The 9,475-nt window shown below is 41.1% G+C and overlaps 1 long non-coding RNA gene across 1 annotated transcript in view; it reads right to left on the bottom strand.

Annotated features, from left to right (window-relative positions):
• The window catches only part of LOC123522357, a 13,824-nt gene extending 8,880 nt beyond the window's left edge, over positions 1–4,944 (bottom strand). The window contains exon 1 of the long non-coding RNA XR_006680622.1: positions 4,738–4,944. This is a non-coding gene — a long non-coding RNA (uncharacterized LOC123522357). The remainder of the gene's footprint in view (positions 1–4,737) is intronic.
• Between the last annotated feature and the right edge of the window lie 4,531 nt (positions 4,945–9,475).

The raw sequence follows: 9,475 nt of genomic DNA on the forward strand, positions 1-9,475 counted from the left end.
CCTGTTAAACTACATGTGTTAGTCTGGGTAGACTATGGACTATCCTGTTAAACTACATGTGTTAGTCTGGGTGGACTATGGAAACAAATCCACAGAAACGCATACCGTATGTGGATGAGAGGTTTATATACAAGAGCACTTGGATATTGAGAAAAAAAATCCCAGCCCAGTCCACATCAAGTCGTTAAATCCAATATTAGGCCATATGTCTGATACCAATCTATAAAGCCATCTTCAGACTCACGAAATGCATGCAATGACGCTGAATGCAGGACAATCACAGGCCGGTGAGTGCAAAGTCTTGCGGACCCAGTAGTATTGTAAGCATCTCAGGGCTAGCAGGGGTCTCCATGTGGCATCTCCAGGTCAGGACACCAGTGCAGTTCCATGTGTCTTGTCAACTACAAAGTCTCCCAAGGAGTGAGCCAAGAGAGAGTGAGTCTCCCGCCTCCAAGGAGGAAAATCCAGGAGTTCCCAAAATTCTCAGGAGATCATGCCCACACAGAGGTCTCATTGGCTATGATCCGATTGACAGACTAGACTCCACCCCTTCACGCTTAATCCTCTCAAGTCCCAAATTGACACCAGAGTATGTAACCACCACACTACACAATTTTTAAAAAATCAATTTGTTGGGGGTTCTTTCAGTGCTTATAACAATCCATACTCGCATCCATTGTGTCAAGCATATTTGTGCATATGTTGCCATCATCATTTTCAAAACATGTTCTTTCTATTTGAGCCCTTGGTACTAGCTCCTATTTTTTTTTTCTCCCTCCCTCCCTCACCCACCACCCCTCATGAACCCTTGATAATTTATAATATTTTTCATGTCTTACACAGTCCGGTCTCCCTTCACCCATTTTCCATTGTTCATCCCCCTGTGGGAGGGGGCCAGTTATACATCTATCATTGTGATCAGTTCCCTCTTTCTCCCCCCCACCTTCCTCCTGTCCTCCTGGTACCACTATTCTCATTATTGGTCCTTAGAGGTTTATCTGTCCTGCATTCCCTGCGTTTCCAGCTCTATCTGTACCAATATAATGTTCTAGTCTAGCTGGATTTGTAAGGTAGAATTGGAGTCATGATAGTGGTGGGGAGGAAGCATTAAAGAACTAGAGAAAAGCTGTATGTTTCATCGGTGCTATACTGCACCCTGACTGGCTCGTCCCTTCCTTGTGACCCTCTGTGAGGGGATGTCTAATTGTGTACAGATGGGCTTTGGGTCTCCACTCTGCCTTCCCCCTTATTCACACCAATATGATTGTTTGTTCTCCCATCGACACCTCATTATCATACAGGCTGGTGTGCTTCTTCTATGTGGGCTTTGCTGCTTCTCAGCTCAGTAGTAGCTTGTTCATCTTCAAGCCTATTTCTTTTGATAGCCAGTCACCATCAGCTTTCTTCACCACATTTGCCTGTGCACCCACTTTGTTGTCTTCAGTGATCATGTCAGGAAGGTGAGCATCATGGAATGACAGGTTATTAGAACAGAGTGTTCTTGTATTGAGGGAGTACTTGAGTAGAGGCCCAATGTCTGTCTGCTACCTTAATACTTAACATATAAATGTGTGTACACAGATCTATTTCCCTATCATTATATATAGAAGTATTTGCATGTATGTGCCTATATTTGTATCTCTATAAATGTCTTTTGCCTCCTAGGTTTTTTTTCTCTGTTTCCTTTTACTGTCCTCTTGTCCTATTATCACGTCCAAGCTTTATTCAGCTTTCATTAATTCCTCTTGGCTACATTGCACTTGATCAAGCCCCACCTGGCATCCTACATCCTCCTCACCATCTATTTTAGATCACTTGCTGTTCTCTTGTCTCTGGGTTTGTTGGCACCCTCCTTTCTTGACCCCACCTCCCCCTCTCCCATGTCCCCCCAGAACTATTGGTCCGGTTGTTTTCTCCTAGGGATTATTTATCCCACCTACCTTACCTTATATAGATAGATATGTGTGATAGTTAAGGTTTATTGTACCAACCTGGCTGATGAACACGTGGGATTTATTGAAGGCCAGAGAGATACATGGCTCATCAAGTTTCACCTCTCGGGTCACTTGTTCTCTGTTGGTTGAACCAGTGTGCTGATGCCTTAAGTACTTCTCTGCCTTAGCTGGCAAGACATCTCCACTTCCTGCGAGACATCCTTGAGGAGAAGCCACATGGACCTACCCTGATGCAGGCCTGGGTGCTGGAGAAGCCCTGCGAGCACTGAAGTGCTTACACGCTTTGTAGTCAGCATCATTGTGTGTGTGTGTGTGTGTGTGTGTGTTGTGAGTTTGAGGAGGACTCTGTAGATCGATGTCAGACCTATGAGCTAATGTTGGATTTATGGGCTTGGACTGGAAAGGGTTGGCATGCTTTAATGTACAAAACTCTCATTAAATATGAGGGTTTATGAATTTTGTTTCTCTAGTCTACCCAGACTAACTTAACATGAAAAAACAATAACAAATGCCAAAAACAAACAAAAAGAAAAACAATAACACTAAAAAAGAAAATCCTATTAGTACTTCCGGGTCTGTTGACCTTTATGCATGTTTTGAGGTACCACGCCCTGCCCCTGAAGTCTGTTTTTGAGATTCCTGGGGGACTTCATTGCTTTGCCCCCCTTGCTGCTCTGTTGCATGCCCTTCGTGTTTTGCCCCAGTGTGGTGGGGTCAGATTTTGCACAGTTCTCACACTGTGACTTCAGTGTTGTCCCCTGTAGCACAACGGGTCCATGAGAGACGTCATGTCTCGTGGTGGGGCTGGCCCTTTGGTCTGCTGTGCACTGCTGCTCCAAGCAGGAATATCGTCCTGAGGGCTTGGTAGGTCACGATGTGTTCCACTCTCTTTCTCTCTCCTTCCCTCTTAGTTTACTCCTGTGTGCTCTGATAGGACGCACCCCTCTCCCTGAGCTATAGTTTCAGTGCTGTCTTCTGTAGTGCATTCTTCTGGGGTGGGAGTCCACGGAGCTGGGATTGGGACCAGCCCTGCACACCAGGTTGAGGTCTGGTCCCTCTCTCCCTCACCTGTATACTACATAAATTTATGTCTTTGCATAATGTAGAATATTGATTTCTTTATCTTTAAAATTATATAAATTATACCATGCTATATATTCTGCAATTTTCTCTTTTCCCTTCAAATAATGTTTTCAGGAGGCATTCATGTTGATTCATATAGCTGCTCAAAATTGTGTATTTCAACTGGATTTTTGGCATCTTTTTAAATAAAAAAATCACAATTTCCTTGTCTATTCTCCCATTTGGAGCTCATAGGTTAAGCATGGAGTTACTAACGAAAGGCTGGTGGTTTGAAACCACCAGGAGGTCACAAAGGAATCTGAGGTAATCAGTTTCCAGAAAAGATTTAGAAGCCCTACAACACAGAAAGAAAGAAGACAGTTCTAGTGTGTCCTGTTGAGCCGTTATGAACTGAAATGGACTCAATGACAGTAGGTTTTTATTCTTCCATGAGCGATCATTTGGACTTGGGTTCCGATCTCTTGCTTTGAAGGGTGCCTTCCATAATATGATTAAGTGATTTCATTGTGTGCTATGTGATTTATATGCCAATAAGACCGGGTTTTTTTTTAATATGAGAGAAAAAAGGATCTCCAGATGAGATCATGCTGGCAGATTCTAGACACAATGCTAATTGTCCTTAAAAGACACAGGCATGGGAAAATGGTGCAAACTATGGGAATTATGCAGCCATGAGCCAAGGCATGCCTGAAGCCAGGAAAATCTGAACAAGGCTAGAAGGACTCTACTCAGAGCCACATCAGCAACCTGGCCTCAGACTTCTGCCCTCCAGAGCCATGAGAGAACAAATCCCTGTTGTTGGAAGTCACCTGGTTTGTGATGCTTTCTTACAGCATCCACAGGAAACTCAGAAAATATTCTTGCATATTTTGTTCCTATTATTTTTCTTGATTTTATAAAGTATATATTTCCAGAACCACTACTTTGCAGAGATATCTTTTCTCAATCTGTGACCTCTTTTAATTTTATTTACACATTTTTATAAATAAACTTTCAAAGTATTCATTCTTTGCTTATATGACATGCATTTTGTGCATTGTTTAGGCAATCTTTATTACCCAAACATCATGAGAATATTGTCTTGTGTTTACCTTGCGTGTGCCATAGCTTATCATTTTTTGCATTAGAATCTTTAATACACCTGGAATTTATTTTATTTTCCAATATGATCCAGTGTATATACTCTTTTTTCATATGTTAACCAATTGTCCTACCACCATATTTTCCCAGCTTAATAATGCCAACTCTAACTTAATTTTATATATCAAAATGAATGTGTGTGCCCTCTATTCTGTTTGTCAATACCTATGTGAATATCACTCTGATTTAATTACTATGTACAATAAATGCCAATGGAGGTGAACATAGCTGACATCCTCAGGCTTTCCTATTGCCACCAGACAAGAGTCACACATGCCTCCAGACGACTCAATGCTTCATTGTCTATTCTGACCAGCCATTCCTCCCACACCACTCGACATCTATGATGAGTTCGATAATGCATTTCAATGGCCACACAGAACTCACAGATAATACTCACAATGATGGGGGGTGATTAGGGGAGTCAAGAGGTTACCACAAGTCAGAATCAGCAAACAATAAGGTATACAGACATTGGTCTCCTTAGTCAGCAAAGTCTCTCTCCAGCACATGGCCCCTTGACCTTTGTTTGCCTCCATAGGCCAGAACACCAGCCCACCTGTGCCACTCTATGCCACAGCTCCATAGTCTCGGGCCAGAGGAGCGGAAGGTGCCCCATAGTCTCTGTGCTGCTCATATGAGTTTTAGTGGCACAATCTCTGGTGCATCTGGTCTCGGCAGCCTCCACCACTTCAAATAGAGATCTTGAATGTGCTCAGTGATGGTCCTGGGGTTTTTCTCTGCTACTGCTTCAAAGATGAGTCATCCTTACAGCCTGAGTGGTAACAAAAACTGGTTAACAGTGGTAACAAAAACTGACGACTTGCTCTATTAGTGTTACACATGCCCTATTTGTATAGTTCCACCCAATTACTAGAGCCCAGGTGGTGTAGTGGTCACTTATTGGGCTGCTAACTGTAAGGTTAGCAGTTAGAAACCACTATGTCCTCCTCGAGAGAAAGACAGGCTTTCTACTTCTATAAAGAGTTACAGTTTCAGAAACTCATATGGGGAGTTCTGTGAGTCAGCATCCACTTGGTGGTAGTGAGTATCCAATCATTTAGTGAGAGTTACAGAGATTTGGGTAGAAGAGCCATATTAAGCAATTTCTACACTCTACCACAGTATGGCTTTACAATAAATCTTGATTTATTGAAAAATCAAGTACTATTCCCTTATTAAAACTACCTATTTCTTTTCTACCTTTTACTCCAAAGTTATTTGAGAGTCTGCTTTCAAAATTCAACAAAATAAAATTGTCAGTTGGGATTTGGTTAGGAATTGCATTCTGTTCTATGTCAATATAAGTATATATTTATGATATTGGTTATTTCCATTGAAGAAATAGCATATCTCTAGATAATTTGTTATCATATATGTGCCCGAGCACATATTTTTTTTACAGTGGCATATACACAATGAGCATGGTTGTGAGGACCGGGCTGGGCATTGTTCTCTTGTTCCCACTTTCAATCCAAATAGAATTTGACACAATGTTGATTTGAATGTTGATTTGTAGCGCTTTCTGAGTGATGGACACCACAACGAAGGCTGTAAGTAGTCCTAGAGCAGTAAAAGCACTGGATATGGCTCATATTCATAGTCTTTGTAACTCCCACCAAATGACTGGGTGTTGTTAGGAGCTGGTTTCAAATCATAACAACCCTGTGTACAGCAGAACAAAACACTGAACATGATCAATGAAAAAGTTTGTGCTCAGGGGCAAAAATGCCCCTTAACTTCCCTGAGGCCATGCTGCTTATTCAAAATGGCTGATAGAAGGCCTGGCCCTGGCTTGATATAGCCAGAGGCTTAAGGCCATATTGCACATGAATGTAGTTTACATAAGAAAGGATTGAATTTGACTGGTTTAAGGATATGGTTAAGATCTGGCTGTACTAGGATGATATTGATCTTTTCTACCTATTGTTGTTGATATAATGTGAGATAGAAAAGATTATTGGGAAGTGTGAATAGAGAGCTTGTAAGCCCACTGCCTTCAGACATTACATTGGTTCTGTGAAAACCGTATAGGACATATATTCAGAGAATGGTTAGTAAAGGTAATCCCCATCCAGAGCCTTGAGGGCTCAAGACATTGGAGTTTGAAAAGACTTGCTGAGAGAGCTGTTGGCTTACTGAAGAAGAAAAAATGAGCCATTTGGCCCTTTTGAATTTTGCGCTGGAGATTTGCTCCAGAGGCAGGAAAAATCTGGAGCCAGGAAGGAACTCTCCTGTTTAGGGTGTAACATTAAAGGTAGCCTACGGGCAGCCTGACAAACTCACTAGGTGACCACCTAAATGCACCTGTTGAATGGAAGTGGGAGAAACACACCAATAGAGAAATGGGTTGAGCCTGGCCACTGACGCCCATGGTCCTGATTCACAGGGACTAGAGGAAAAGATGAGAGTGGTTGGCTGGTCTGAAGTGTAAAGAGTTGTGCGGAACTCGGGCCTAGGGCATGACCTAGCCCAAGGGCACTAGGGTTGTTGAGAATTTGTGAAGCTACCCATGGTCAAAAGGCAAGGTGGTCAATGGGTACCCTGGTGAGGCTAAGCAAGGCGATGCTCCACATTGAGTTGACCAGATGAAGATAATATATTTGAGCCTGTGAATTGGTGCACATTGCTGCCAAACTTTTTAGACAGCCTCTCCTGATTTGACTTTGCGTATGGATGTGGACTCACAAGGTTCCATCTGGAATGAAGATTCTTCACATCAAAGAACATCTTGCCTCCTCAGAGCACTGGGTTGATAGAAAGGGCAGTATAGAAATTGGATACCCAAAGTAGGGGGATGGAGGGATGAAGTGTCAGGCTTACAAACTTTTATAGGTGGGGGAATATCTTGATAGGATTATAGGATTGTGGTGTAGGTGTTCACAAACTGCAATTGTTAAGCATAGAATATTTTTGTTTTGTTTGCTTATGGAGTATTGTGTTTAGATGAGGCTGGCACATTTTGAATTATATGCACTTTAGTTTAATCTTGTTAGCCACAAATATGATTTTACTGCTGTCCTTGTTTTACAAATTATATATGGCTTAAGAATTGAGTACAAGTGCAAAGTTGGCAAGAGGTGGACTGTGATAGGTTTTTTGGTGCCAACATGGCACCTGTAAGAAGATATGGGTGGAGTTTAGCCTGTCAATCAGGTCACAGCTTAAGCACCTACTTTGGGGGTCCGACCTAGATAAATAGCTCTTGGAAGGCTGGGCCTCTATGTCTCTCCCTTTACCATCCTGCTGGTGAGCCACTAAGACCATCTAGAACCACTGCCACTGGATCCACAAGACTTTGCACCCACCAGCTCATGATCTTCCTGCATTCTACATCATTGCATGTAGCTGCATGAGAGTCAGATGGACTAATATCAGACTTATGGACTTGGGTTGGACTGGGTCAAGATGTTTTCCTAATGTATAAAGCTTCTTGGTATAAAGCTCTTTCTTACACATATCTGAGTGTCATTGACTTTGTTTCTCTAGTTAACCCTGCCTAACACATCAGCATAGCCCAGGCCATTGATAAGCCTTCCACCAATCATGATGCCATGTTCTTCTTCATATAACCCATAGAATTACAGATTGAATAATTTTGGTGAAAGGATGTAACCCTGACTAAACTTTCCTAATTTTAACTACTATTTGGTCTATGTACAGTTTCCCTATGAGCATTATTAAGTATTCTGGAACTCCCATTCTTCACAATATTAACCATATTTTGTGGATGCATTCAGTTGAATGTGTTTGCATAGACAATAGAACACAAGCAAAATCACCCCGAATTCTCTGCTGCAAACTATATCCATCTGATGTCAGTTCCTTATCCCACATCCTTTTCAGAATCTGACTTGAATTTTTGGTAGCTCCCTATCAATACACTGTTATAACCATTGTGAGTTATCTTCAACAAAATTTTACTTCTATAGGATCTTAGTGATATCATATTTTAGATGTTTATTAATTTCACATTATTGTGAGTCACTTTCCTTTGGAATGGGAACAATTATAGCTCTCTTCCAGGCAGCTGTCCAGGTAACTGTCTTCCAAATTTCTTGACATAGATGAGTGAGTGTTTCCAGTGCTGCAGCAGTTTGTGGAAACATTTCTTGATGTTCCATCAGTTCCTGGAGACTGATTTTTGGCTTCTCCCTTACATACCCTCAGTCTTTTTTATCATATCCTACAATTTGAAATGGTTGAACATAAACAAATTCTTTGGGGTGCAAATAGTCTGAATGCTCCTTCGATACTCTTTGGATGCTTTCTACATCATTCAATACTTTTCCTACAAAATACTTCAATGTTGCAGCTCAGGGATTAAGGTTTTTCTTCTTTGCATATTTCATTATACTTTGCTTTTGAAGCTACCCTTTGAACTTTTCTGTTCAGGTTTTTACTTCATTTCTTCCATTTGCTTTAGCAGCTCTACATTCAAAAGCAAGGTTCAGAATCTCTTCTGACATTCACTTTAGTCTTTTCTTTCTTTCCTGTCTTTCAAATAAACTTTTGCTTCATTCTCCAGGATGCTCTTGCTGTCTTCTCACAGTTCTATTACTGGTGTTCAATGCATCAAAGTTGTTCTTGAAGTGTGGTCTAAATGCAAACTGGATAGACCCAAGGTCACATTGGGGTTCTGCTAGACTGCTTTTAATTTTCTTCAGCTTCAACCTGAATGTACGTGTGGACAATTGATGGCCTGTTCCATAATCAGCTTTTTTCCCTGTTTTGACTGATAATGTTGAGTGTTTCCATCACCTCATCTTTTCCCACACACGCAGTCAAGTTGATTCCTGTGTATTCTACCTGGCAAGGTCCATGGGTCTAATGATCTTTTAAGTTGTTAAAAAGGGGTATTTTCAGTGAAGAAATCATGGTCCTGCAAATTCTATCATATGACCACTAACTTCATTTCTTATCACCGGGACTGCATTTTCCAAGTACGGATCTTTCCTCTTTATTTTCAACTTTTGCTTTCCAATCACCAGTAATTATCAATGCATCTTGAATGTATGCTTGATACATTTCAGACTGAAGAGGGTCATATAATTCAATATCCACATCTCTAGCTTTAGGGATTGTTGCACATATTTGAATAATAGTTGTATGAACAGGCCTTTCTTGTAAGTGTATAAACATTATCCTATCACAGAGAGCATATTTATTTCCAGATAGACCTTGAAATGTTCTTTCTGACAATAAAGATGATATTGTTTTTTTTGAATTTGTCATTCTCAGTGAATTAGGCTGGGTTCACTAGAGAAGCAAAACAAGTGATGTTTATACATATCTAA

Source organism: Echinops telfairi, unplaced genomic scaffold (assembly GCF_000313985.2).
Source record: "Echinops telfairi isolate 266 unplaced genomic scaffold, ASM31398v2 ScPeMD7_5868;HRSCAF=6743_1, whole genome shotgun sequence".
Lineage (NCBI taxonomy): Eukaryota > Metazoa > Chordata > Mammalia > Afrosoricida > Tenrecidae > Echinops > Echinops telfairi.